Below are 13,051 nucleotides of genomic sequence, written 5' to 3'. Positions count from 1 at the left end.
AAAAATGGAGAAGAGTGCCCCGGGCACCCTTTAGCTTGGATGCTCCAGACCCTCGCCTTGAGGGTCTTTAGAAGCAGTGGGGCCTAGTAGAAAGAGCCCGGGTTTGGGAGTCAAAGGACCGGAGTTCTAACTGAGGCTCTGCCATTGTTCTGCTGTGCGATCTTTCTTGGGCAAGCTACTTGGCTTCTCTGGGCCACCTTTTCCTCCTCCATAAGATGAGGATTAAATCCTACTCCCTCCAACTTCGACTTTTGGGACAGGGACTGTTTTCCACCTGTTTATCTGATATCCACCCCTCTTGGTTACTTTGCTGTTTGCCGCTTAGTATTTAACAAATGCTGCCATTATGATTATTACCTAAGTGGTGAATAAATGCTATCATTATTATTATTTGAGTGTTTGAACAAATATTATTATCATTATTAGCCTTGCTCTTCAAAAGGAAAGAATTTCCCTCAAGGGCACAGATCAGAAAGACTGCATGAAGACCACCCACCTCATGGAGTTGTAAGGAACAACTGTGCTCCAGTGGAAAAGGCGTGGTGAACTTTGGAGTGTAAATTACCAGCTAATAGTAAGTGCTTAACAAATACCATTAAAAAGCCAACCTGAAAAAAAACTCCCTGGCTTGACCAAATGCACCCACAGACTAGGGATTGGCTTACTAGGCCCCAGTCCCCCCAGGGCTCGCACCGGGGCCAGAGGGGAGTCGGATAGCGGCAAACCTCAGGAGCCGACACCGTGCTCCCTGGGCCGGCTCTTTGCTGGCTGGGAGTGGCTCGCCCCTGGCATGGGGAGCCAGAAGAGACCTCCAGACTCAAGGGTCAATTGGCAGTGAGGGGAAAGAACAGGGATCTGGGATCGATGGATGAATCTGTCGATCGTCCACATCGGGAGCATTAGAGAAGCGGCGTGGCCTAGTGGGAAGAGCGTGGGCCTGGGAGTCAGAGGATCTGGGCTCTAACCCCGACTCTGCAAATCGCTTGCTGCCTGATCTTGGGCAAGCCACTTTAACTTCTCCGTGCCTCAGTCCTCCTGTTCTCCTTCCTCCTTGGACTGTGAACCCCACGAGCGCCAGGGCCTGCATCTAACCTAATTGACTTGTAACTACCCCAGCACTGAGAACAGTGTTTGACCCATAGAAAGAGCTGAACAAGTACCCTGAAGGAAACAAAAACGAACCTGGGTTCTAGCCCTGTAAAGCTCGTTATGGGCGGGGGATGTATCCAATTCTGTAGTATTGTCCCCTCCCGAGTCCTTGGTACAGGGCTCTGCGCAGAATAAGTACTCAGTAAATACCATTGATGGATTGATTGATTGATAACCCCAGCTCTGCCCCTGGCCTGCCGTTTCAATTTGAGCAAGTCACTTAACCTCTCTGGGCCTCAGTTTCCTTCCTCATCTGTAAAATAGTAAGCGCTTAACAAATACCACCATTATTATTGTTAAAATGGGTCAGTATAACTTTTCTCCTTCCTTTGACTGTGAGCTCCCTGTGAGACACTGACTCTATCCAACAGGAAAGCCTTGCTTCAGCTATTGTGCTTCGAGCAGAGGAAGCCCTGATGATTACTCACGATAATCGTAGTGCTTTTTTTATGTTTGTAGAGCATCATCTCGGTAGAAGGAATGAGGGCTGGAAGTTTGGGCGTCTGGGTTCTCTTCCCACCTCCATTTTGCCCTCTACTCTCTGCTCTCCTGTTAGACGTTGGCGATCCTGGGGCTATCAGTAATCATTGTGATATTTGTGATGGGCTTACTGTGTGCCAACCACTGTGCTTAGATCTGGGTTAGATAGAAGAGTGTCACCCGAGGGACTCACAATCTAAGTAGGAGGGAAACAGGTCTTTATTTCTTCGAAATATTGCCACTAATTAAATAGAGGATATTGGTGAATGGGAGATTAAAAAAAAAAGTAGGTAAACGGAAGTTTAGCTCAATTAAATCCCGAAACGTTTCTTGTAATAAGTGATTGTGAATTTTAAAGTTACCTTCTCCGACTCCTAGGTTTGGATGTCTGTTCTGGGCTTTCGATCCACTTGTAGAGGGAGAAAAAAAATCCTTTCACTGCCCTTCATTCACTAGGACCTATTGAGCACCTTATCTTGTGCAGGGCACCGTGATGAAGCAACTGCTAAACGCAGAAAGTACTGTGAAGTACTGTTGGGTTTTTTTTTTTTTTCTATTCTGCTGTGAACCAAATTCAGGAACAATTCATGAATGATTTTCTGAGAAATCTGTTTTGCAGATCTAAGTGTTTCACCCATTTCAAGAGTATGACTACATGGCTAGAGTTAAAAACAAAAAACCAAACTCAACCCATTTGACAGATGTTGAAATAGCCCTTCAGGTAAAATGCTGACTACGATATCAGATTTCTCTCCCAGATCTCACCCAATCAGAGCGGTCGGCTCCCAGGAATTTTGGCTCAATCGAGCCATCGGTAGTATGGATCGAGCAGCTAATGTCTTCGGAGCTCTGAATGCTGGAGAGAGTACGGCCACGGGGCCTTGAATGGAGAGAACCGTTGCTTTCCTTAACTTTCTTTCTAAACAGTTATTCTTTTATTCATCCCATTTCTCCAGGGCAGAGGGTCCGGAGTTGAAAGGTCCGTGTGTTCGATCAGAGTCCCCGCTGTGAACAATTCCCCCCGTGATTGGAAGAAGCAGTTCTTTGAAACATCGTGATCCTTCCGTAGTAAGCACTTAATAAATACCCTTTTTTTTTTTTTTTTTAAGAAAAGAGGCCAATCAGATAGGAAACAGTCCCTGTCCCATGTGGTCTCCATGATTTAAGGGGAGGGAGAAGTGGAGTCATATCCCCATTTTACAGAGGAGGAAAGAGAGGCACAGAGAGCTTAACTCGCCCCTCGCCATCTGGCAGAGAAGTGACAGAGTCAGGCTTAGAACCCAGGTCGCCCGACTCTCAGGACTGGGCTTTTTCTGCGAGACCACCCCACTGTCCTCCGCCACCAGAGTTTCCTGCATCCTGGTCTAGTCCCCCCAGCATGTTATTTGGGCAAATAATAAGAATAATAATTATGGTATTTGTTAATCCCTTAGTTTGTGCCGGTACTGTTGGAAGCGCTGGGGTCGGGTTGGACACTGTCCCTGTCCCAAGTGGGGCTCACTGTTTCCATCCCCATTTTGCAGATGAGGAAACAGAGGCACAGAGAAGTGACGTGACTTGTCCAAGGTCACACAGCAGACAAGTGGCAGAGCTCGCGCCCCACTCAAATGTCCCATGGCTTCTTGATCTTTGCCCGCTGTGGATGAGTAGTCAAAATATTGTGGTCCCTTTGAAAGTCTGCTTTCAAGGATGTTACGTACTGAGTGGGCAGATCTGGGCACGAATCATTATCGTTTTCATTCTCATTCTCATCGTCATCATGGGGAACTCTTTGTTTATCTTAAAATATGGTCCTCTGTCCACAAAACAGGAGATAGAATCATTATAGGGTAGTCTAAGGGACCTGGGTTCTAATCTCCGCTCTACCGCTCGACTGAGAGGTAACCTGGGGAGGTCAGTGATCTGTGCTTTTCAGTGACCTTATCTGTCAAACGAGGATTAAGACCGTGAGCCCCGTGGACTGTATCCGACCTGACCGTACCTATGCCGGTGTTTATTTTGGTGCCGGCACTTTGCGCGTGCTTCACGATACCATAAAAAAAAAAAATCATCTCTTTGGGCCTCAGTTTCTACACCTGGAAATGGGGACTTAGTATCTGTTGTCCTTCCGGCTGAGATTGTAAGTCCCATGTGGGAGGGGGACTGTGTGTGGTCTGATTATCGTGGATCTCTCGCCGCAATTAGTATAGCCCTTGGCGGTAAACGCTTAACAAATATATCAGTTGTTATTACTTGTCCTCGGGCTAGAGGGTCCTGACCATAAGACCGCCCTCTACCACCACCACCCCTCCGCATTCAACATTCATTCATTCATATTTAGTGAGCGCTCACTGTGTGCAAAGCACAGTAGGAAGCGCAAGAGACCCTGGGCGGCCCTCCGTCGGCCAGCCGGTAGAAGACGGGTGTCCCGTTGGATATGTTCTGTCGGTGACAGCTTCATAAGTCCGAAGATGGTGGTGGTAATTATTGTGCTATTCAAGGGCTTACTGTATACCAAGCTTTGTACTAAGCTCTGGGACGGATACCAGCTAATCAAGTAGGATCCAGCCCCTGTCCCACACGGGGCTCAGCCTTAGGGTGAAATCCTATCCGTTACCAAGACCTGCCGGTTTCACCTTTACAGTATCGCCAAGATCCGCCCTTTCCTCTCCACCCAAACAGCTACCTTACTGCTACCGGCTCTCGTTGTATCCCGGCTAGACTACTGTGTCAGCCTTCTCTCTGACCTCCCTTCCACCTCTCTCGCCCCGCTCCAGTCTATTCTTCACTCCGCTGCCCGGCTCATCTTCCTGCAGAAACGATCTGGGCATGTCACTCCCCTTCTTAAACAACTCCAGTGGTTGCCTATCGACCTCCGCTCCAAACCAAAACTCCTCACTCTAGGCTTCAAGGCTCTCCATCACCTTGCCCCTTCCTACCTCTCCTCCCTTCTCTCTTTCTACCGCCCACCCCGCACGCTCCGCTCCTCCGCCGCCCACCTCCTCACCGTCCCTCGGTCTCGCCTATCCCGCCGTCGACCCCTGGGCCACGTCCTCCCGCGGTCCTGGAACGCCCTCCCTCCTCACCTCCGCCAAACCGATTCTCTTCCCCTCTTCAAAACCCTACTTTCATGCATTCATTCAATAGTATTTATTGAGCGCTTACTATGTGCAGAGCACTGTACTAAGCACTTGGGATGAACAAGTCAGCAACAAGATAGAGACAGTCCCTGCCGTTTGACGGGCTTACAGTCTAATCGGGGGAGACGGACAGACAAGAACAAGGGCAATAAACAGCGTCAAGGGGAAGAACATCTCGTAAAAACAATGGCAACTAAATAGAATCAAGGCGATGTACAATTCATTAACAAAATAAATAGGGTAACGAAAATATATACAGTTGAGCGGACGAGTACAGTGCTGTAGGGATGGGAAGGGAGAGGTGGAGGAGCAGAGGGAAAAGGGGAAAATGAGGCTTTAGCTGCGGAGAGGTAAAGGGGAGATGGCAGAGGGAGTAGAGGGGGAAGAGGAGCTCAGTCTGGGAACGCCTCTCGGAGGAGGTGATTTTTAAGTAGGGTTTTGAAGAGGGAAAGAGAATCAGTTTGGCGGAGGTGAGGAGGGAGGGCGTTCCAGGACCGTGGGAGGACGTGACCCAGGGGTCGACGGGGGGATAGGCGAGACCGAGGGACGGTGAGGAGGTGGGCGGCAGAGGAGCGGAGCGTGCGGGGTGGGCGGTAGAAAGAGAGAAGGGAGGAGAGGTAGGAAGGGGCAAGGTGATGGAGAGCCTTGAAGCCTAGAGTGAGGAGTTTTGGTTTGGAGCGGAGGTCGATAGGCAACCACTGGAGTTGTTTAAGAAGGGGAGTGACATGCCCAGATCGTTTCTGCAGGAAGATGAGCCGGGCAGCGGAGTGAAGAATAGACCGGAGCGGGGCGAGAGAGGAGGAAGGGAGGTCAGAGAGAAGGCTGACACAGTAGTCTAGGCGGGATATAATGGAAAACTCACCTCCTCCAAGAGGCCTTCCCAGACTGAGCTCCTCTTCTCCCTCTACTCCCTCTACCACCCCCCCTTCACTTCTCCGCAGCTTAACCCTCTTTCCCTCCGTTTCCCTCTGCTCCTCCTCCTCTCCCCATCCCCTCAGCACTGTACTCATCTGCTCAACTGTATATATTTATTACCCTATTCATTTTGTTAATGAAATGTACATCGCCTTGATTCTATTTAGTTGCCATTGTTTTTACGAGATGTTCTTCCCCTTGACTCTATTTATTGCCATTGTTCTTGTCTGTCCGTCTCCCCCGATTAGACTGTAAGCCCGTCAAAGGGCAGGGACTGTCTCTATCTGTTGCCGACTTGTTCATTCCAAGCGCTTAGTACAGTGCTCTGCACATAGTAAGCACTCAATAAATACTATTGAATGAAAGAAAGGAAGTATTGAACCCCCGTTGTACAGAAGAGGAAACTGAGGCCCAGAGAAATTAAGTGAGGCGCCTAAGGACCCGCAGCAGGTGAGCAGCAGAGATGGAGTTAGAATTCACATTCCCCGGCCCCCAGGCTCCGTGATCTTTTCACTAGGCCAAGCTACTTCCCTGGAGTCACGGTTCCAACCGAATCGTCCACTCACCTGGCCTCGACGGAATCGCTACCGGCTCATAGAGTCTGGCGACCGATCCCCAGGTGGAGTCTTTTAAACCACGTTGTTTCTGGATTTCTGCAACTCTGTGAGGTCCCTACTGTTGGGAGAGAAGGCTCTAAATTCATACATTGCACTGCAGACCCTTCTCATAATCTGATAATTAAAAAATCTTCGAGGTCTATGTTCCTACATAAAGATCTCTGAAGGGGGAGATGGACTTTTTAGTTTCCACCTATAAATTAGCCTTTGGATTGAGTGACTGATTCAGCCAGAAAAAAATATCTGTTTTCAGACCCTTTCCCCTACTGAACAGCGGAGTGTATTAAGCCTGGGCTTGGGAGTCAGAGGGCGTGGGTTCTAATCCCGACTCCGCCGCTTGTCTGCTGTGTGACCTTGGGCAAATCACTTAACTTCTCTTTGCCTCAGTTACCCCTTCTGTAAAAATGGGGATTCAGAAATGTGAGCCCCACGTGGGACAATCTGATTACCCTGTATCTTCCCCAGCGCTTAGAACCGTGCTCTGCACATAGTAAGTGCTTAGGAATACCATAATTATGATGATGATTATTAAAATGTGCAAAGTTCCTTGGGCAAATTTGAATATAAATGTTATTTCTTATGGTGCACCTCCTTTATTTTAGATGGGACTGAGCAAGCTAAACTGTGGCCTTTAGCCAGACCCTTGAAAATGGCTATTGTAGGAAGGAAATTGTTCAAACCTTGTTCTTCTTCTGCCGACCGCCTCTCTGGGGTAATAATGCTGTTGGTATTTGTTAAGCGCTTACTATGTGCAGAGCACTGTTCTAAGTGCTGGGGTAGATACAGGGTAATCAAGTTGTCCCACATGAGGCTCACAGTCTTAATCCCTATTATAATAATAATGTTGGCATTTGTTAAGCGCTTCCTGTGTGCCGAGCACTGTTCTAAGGGCTGGGGTAGACACAAGGGAATCAGGTTGTCCCACATGGGGCTCACAGTCTTATACAGATTATACAGGCTCACAGTATTATACAGATGAGGGAACTGAGGCACAGAGAAGTTAAGTGACTTGCCCACAATCACACAGCTGACAAGTGGCAGAGCGGGGATTCGAACTCAAGCTCTCTGTCTCCCAAACCCATGCCCTTTCCATGCCGGACTCAGCCCGAGATACGGACCCAGGAATTCTGGGTAAGCAGGCGAGAGGACTCTGGGTTGCTGCCTTCCCCTCTCCTCACCCTCTTCTGACCATCCCCTGAACGTACGGCCTTCACCTGAAGACAGAGCCAAGCATCCTCGGGAAAGTGGATGAGAGGACTCTGGCTTCCTGCCTTTCCTCTCCTTGCACTTCTCTCACCTTACTTGGAATGCAGCCTGTGCCCCAAGTACAGAGCCAGGAAATCTGGGGAAGCAGGTGAGAGAACTCTGGGCAGGGTGTCGTCGTCTCCCTTCACCCACCTCTCTCCGTTTCCCCGAGCACGGTTTTGGCCGGAAGTACGGAGCCAGGAACGCTGGGAAAGCAGTTGGGAGCTCTCTGGGTTGTTGCTTTCCTTTACCCTTCCCCTCCTCTCTCGGTCCCCTGAACGGTTTCTGTGTTTTTTGGAGGTGTTCCCGTTTGCAGGCGCGGCAGAGGTTGGCTCTGTCACCCGCCTCCTGCCGAGAACAGTTCATCATGGTGGCTGAGCGGAGAGAGGCCAGGCTTCACTCGTTTCCAACGTTTGGGAAACCGGCTCGTTGGAAGAAAATGAGCTCAGGCTCGGGACAGGACTCCCATCTTCCGCTACTGCAGTTGGAGTGCGTGCTCACCCCACGAGAAGGGAACCCCGTTCAGGTCAGGTCATCCCCCTTCCGAGACCCTTCGGCTTGAGGGTCTCTGCGAGCCCTGGGGCCTAGGGGAAAGAGCCCGGGCTTGGAAGTCAAAGGACCTGAGTTCTCACTGAGGCTTTGCCATTTGTGTGCCATGTGATCTTTCTTGGGCAGGTCATTTCACTTCTCTGGGCCACCTCCTCCTCTGTAATAGGATTAAATCCAACTCCCCCGCTGCTTCGACAACATGGGACGGGAACTGTGTTCCACCTGTTTATCTGATATCTATTCCTCTTGCTTAGTTCGGTGTTTGGCACCTAATAAGTGTTTAACCAATGCTTCCATTATGATGATTATTATGTAAGTGTTTAACAAATGCTATCGTCATTATTACGTGAAGATTTTAACAAATATTATTATTATCATTATTAGCTTCACTCTTCCAAAGGAAAGAATCTCCATCGCGGGCACAGGTCAGAAGGCAGCAGGCAGACCACCAACCTCATGGAGCCGTAGGGAACGTGCTCAAGGGGAAAAGATGTGGTGAGTGTAAACTCTGAAGTGTCAATGCGTGGCTCACAGTAAGAGCTTAACAAATACCATTGAAAAGCACATGAGAAAAACCTCCCTCGCTCGGCCCAAACACACCTGCGGATTAGGGATCGGCTTACTAGACCCAAGCCCCCCACGGCTCACGTCGGGGCCGGAGGGAAGTCCGATGGCAGCGAGAGTCGGGAGCTGACCGCCCTCCCTGGACCGGCGCAGCGCTGGCTGGGCCTGGCTCTCCCCTGGCACGGGGGGCCAGAAGGGGCCTCCGGATTCAGGGGTCGATCGGCTTTGAAGAGGTGAAGGCGGGAGGAAAGAACAGGGATCTGGGATCGATCCATCGGTCGATCTATCGCTTCACATCAGGAGCAATTAAGAAGTAGCATGGGGCCTAGTGGAAAGAGGTGGGCCGGGGAGTTGGAGGACCCGGGTTCTAATCCCAGCTCTGCCAGTTGCCTGCTGCGTGATCTTGGGAGAGCCACTTAAGCAGCGTGGCTCAGTGGAAAGAGCTCGGGCTTGGGAGTCAAAGGTCACGGGTTCAAATACCGGCTTTGCCACTTGTCAGCTGTGTGACTGTGGGCAAGTCACTTAACTTCTCTGTGTCTCAGTTCCCGCATCTGTAAAATGGGGATTACGACTGTGAGCCTCACGTGGGACAACCTGATTACCCTGTATCTATCCCAGTGCTTAGCACAGTGCTCTGGCCATAGTAAGCGCTTAACAAATACCAGCATTATTATTATCATTATTAACTTCTCTATGCCTCAGCTCTCCTGTTCTCCCTCCTCCTCGGACTGTGACCCCCCATGAGGGCCAGGGTCGACATCCAACCAGATTGACTTGTATCTACCCCAGCGCATAGAACAGTGTTCGACGCATAGAAAGGGCTTAACAAATGCCACAAAACAAACCGTAACGAGAATCGAACCTGGGTTCTAGCCCCATAGAGCTCATGATGGGCAGGGGATGTATGGAATTCTGTTGTATTGTTCACTTCCCAGGGCTTAATAGAGTGCTCTGTCCATAAGAAATTCTCAGTAAATACCACTGATTGATTGATTGATTGATAGTCCCAGCTCTGCCATTGGCCTGCTGTTTCAATTTGAGCAAGTCACTTAACCTCTCTGAGCCTCACTTTCCTCCCCTGTAACTGTATCACTTTTCTCCTGCCTTGGACTGAGAGCTCTATGTGCGACACTGCCTCTCTCCATTACGAAAGCCTTGCTTCAGCCCTTGTGCTTGGTAGTCACTGGCCAAGCTGGGAATGGAATAGGTAGGTCTCTACTTGACTCTCCTTCCCATAGTTGTGACTGGTAGAGTGCTGGAAAGTTTCCATGTGTGACCCTGGGAGGATGTCATACCCGTAGTTCACCCCAACCACAATCAATCAAGAATTCCCTCGATCAGGTCATCCTGCGTTAAATTATAAATAGGTCGTCATCGAGGATTGATGTCCACTTTACAGATGAGGTGATTGAGGCCCAGAGAAGTAAAGTGACTTATCCAAGAACACCCAGCAGACCTGGGACGAAGCTGGAATTAGAACTCGGGGCCTTCTGAATTCCTGGACTGGGCTGTAGCCGCTAGGCCTCGCCGCTTCTCCCGGTAGAGTATTCCCCCTTCCTCCCTCTAGCCCCGAGGGTAGCTGGCCAGACTGGAGACGGAGCTCAGTTCCTCTTCAGCCTGGCTTCTCCTCTCCTTTTTCTATTTTTTTGAAATGGCTTTTCTTCAGCGCTGACTATTTGACAAGAACTGTTCTAAGCACTAGAGTAGATACAGCTTAGCTGATTAAGATGTAGGACAGTCATCTTGATTGAGCGCTTACTGGGTGCAGAGCACTGTACTAAGTGCTTGGGGAAGTGCAATTCAACAATAGACAGTGACCTTCCCGGCTGACAATGAGCTTACAGTCTAGAAAATTGTTGTATTGTCCTCTCAAGCGCTTAGTACAGTGCTCTGTACACAGTAAGATCTCAATAAATAGGATTGAGTGAATGAATGTAGATAAATGATTTCTAATCCCGTCCGTCTCCCCTCCCCGTAGACCGTAAATTCATTCCGGGCAGGGACCGGGCCTACTGACTCTTGTATCGTACCCTTTCACGTGCTTAGTACAGTGCTTGGCATGCAGCAAGGGTCTCCTTGCCTGCTATGTGACTTTGGACAAGTCACCTATCCTCTCTGTGCCTCTGTTCCCTCACCTGCCCATTGGGGGGGTCAAGTGCTCTGTGACCTCGGGCAAGTCATTTCACTTCCCTCAGCTTCTCTTTCCCCCCTCTGAAAACAGGGGTTCAGTACCCATTCTCCATCTTCTTTGGATCGGGACCTCCTTCCGGCCCTTCTGAAGAACCGGTACGGCTTAGCGGATAGAGCACGGGCTTGGGAGTCAGAGGACGTAGGTTCTAGTTCCAACCTAAGGCACTTGTCTGCTGTGTGACCTTGGGCGAGCCACTTAACTTCTCTGCGCCTCAGTGACCTCATCTGTAAAATGGGGATGAAGATTATGAGCCCCATTATGGGACAACCGGATGAACCTGTCTCTACCCCAATGCTTAGAATAGTGCTTGACGCCTACTAAGCGCTTAACAAATACCATTTTTCATTTTTAGTATCGTTATGATTCTCTCTCCTACTTAGACCATGCCTGCCACGTGGGACAGGGATTCCGTCCGACCCGATGAACTCGTACCCCCCACGGCACCCGGTACCTTGCTTGACACGTAGCGCGCGTGCTTAGTAGATGCCGTTACTTCCACCGTCATTATTACCAGAACTAGTAACTGTAGTGTGTCGCACTCTCCCAGGTGCTCAGCACCGTGCTCTGCACTCAGGAAGCGCTCAGTCGATACCATGGAACGATCGAACGATCGAAGCTGCCGCCGCGGATGGGTCCGGCTCAGATCCCTAAATCTTTCAGCCCCAAGGTGACCCCAGGTGAGCGGCCCCAGGACGACCAGACACCCGCGAGCGCCGCCCCCGCAGAAGCCGCCGAGCCGAGCCACGGAAAGCTGGCCCCGCAGCACCCACCGACGGAGGGCCGGGCCTTCCTCCTCTTCTCAGCGTCCGCCGGCCCTCCCCTCTCCGTCGATCGATACCTGGCATTTATCCAGCACCAGCTGCGTGCGGAGCGCTCTACCGAGCCCTCGGGAGAGTCCGATCCGAGAGAATCGGCAGCCGCGTTCCCTGCCTGAGAGTGGGGAGACAGACTTTAAGAAAAATAAATAAAGGGTGGAGGTGTTCCCTGCCCATCTAAAGGGCAAAGGGGCCTAAGGGCTTACTGAGCGCAGAGCGCTGTATTAAGCTCCGTGGGACAGGATGACACGAGAACAGACAGACGTGTTCCCGGCCCACGACAGGCGGGCCCTCCCCGCCGGACCGAGAGGGGAGGCAAATGGGCCCTTATCGTGCAAATGGGCCCAAGGTCAAAGACCCACCCCGCCCCAGCCCCCCAGCCGCCACGCTTCGGTGGTCTTCCGTTGCCAGCCGCGGGGAGGTGTGAATGACAAGGCTGATGAAAACTGTTTATTCATTCAACTGTAGTTGAGAAGCAGCGTGGCTCAGTGGAAAGAGCACGGGCTGGGGAGTCAGAGATCATGGGTTCAAATACCAGCTCTGCCACTTGTCAGCTGTGTGACTTGGGGCAAGTCACTTAACTCCTCCGGGCCCGTTACCTCATCTGCAAAATGGGCATTAAGACTGTGAGCCCCATGTGGGACAGCCTGATCACCTTGTATCCTCCCCAGTGCTTAGAACCGTGCTTTGCGCATAGTAAGCGCTTAACAAATGTCATCCTTATTATTGTATTTATCGAGCGCTGTCCGTGCGTAGAGCCCTGTGCTAAGCGGTTGGGAGAGTGCAACGCTCCAATATGACGGACACATTCCCTGCCCACAAGGAGCTCACAGGCTAGAGGGGGAGACAGACGTGACTAGAAATAAAGGAATGAATTAAATTCCAGCTATCTGGCCCGCGTGGTGCCGACCGCCTCCGGTCGGAGCCGATCCCCCAGACTCACGGGACTCTCGGGCCGGCCGGGAGGGCCCACCTGTCGTGGGCAGGGAACATGCCTGTCTATCCTGTCCCACGGTGCTCAATGCAGCACTCTGCACACGGTAAGCACTCAATAAATACCAATGTCCGACCGACTGTCTCTGGCAGACTGGAGGTTCTTGAGGAGCGGGGAGATGGAGACTAAATGTTTTTGTGGAAAAATCCTCTCTGTAATTAAGCCTATATATTCGGGATGTCCCCGGATCCTGTCCGTTCAACCTTCAGGCCCTCAATAAAATCTGCTCTATCTTCTCTACCCTAAGCCGAGCACGCGTCCTTCTCCGCCTCGACGGCTTTTTCGGCCTCCCGCCTCTCCCCGCCTGGGCCCTCGCTTCACTCGGCTGCCCGGATGACTCTTGTACCGAAACATTCAGTTCCCATCTCCCCACTCCTCAAAAGCCTCCAGCGGTTGCCTGTCCACCTCCGCAA

At 50.8% G+C, this 13,051-nt stretch overlaps 1 long non-coding RNA gene across 1 annotated transcript; it reads left to right on the top strand.

The window, feature by feature from the left end:
- The first annotated feature begins 381 nt into the window (after nucleotides 1-381).
- Nucleotides 382-12,156, top strand: LOC114806554. Its single transcript, XR_003754589.2, has 4 exons — nucleotides 382-574; nucleotides 2,586-2,697; nucleotides 8,459-8,569; nucleotides 11,210-12,156. It is a non-coding gene; the product is annotated as an uncharacterized LOC114806554 (long non-coding RNA).
- Nucleotides 12,157-13,051: the final 895 nt, after the last annotated feature.

Source organism: Ornithorhynchus anatinus, chromosome 2 (assembly GCF_004115215.2).
Source record: "Ornithorhynchus anatinus isolate Pmale09 chromosome 2, mOrnAna1.pri.v4, whole genome shotgun sequence".
NCBI lineage: Eukaryota > Metazoa > Chordata > Mammalia > Monotremata > Ornithorhynchidae > Ornithorhynchus > Ornithorhynchus anatinus.
The sequence above is the reverse complement of the archived record's forward strand: the minus strand, read 5'-3'. Positions and strand labels throughout refer to the sequence as shown.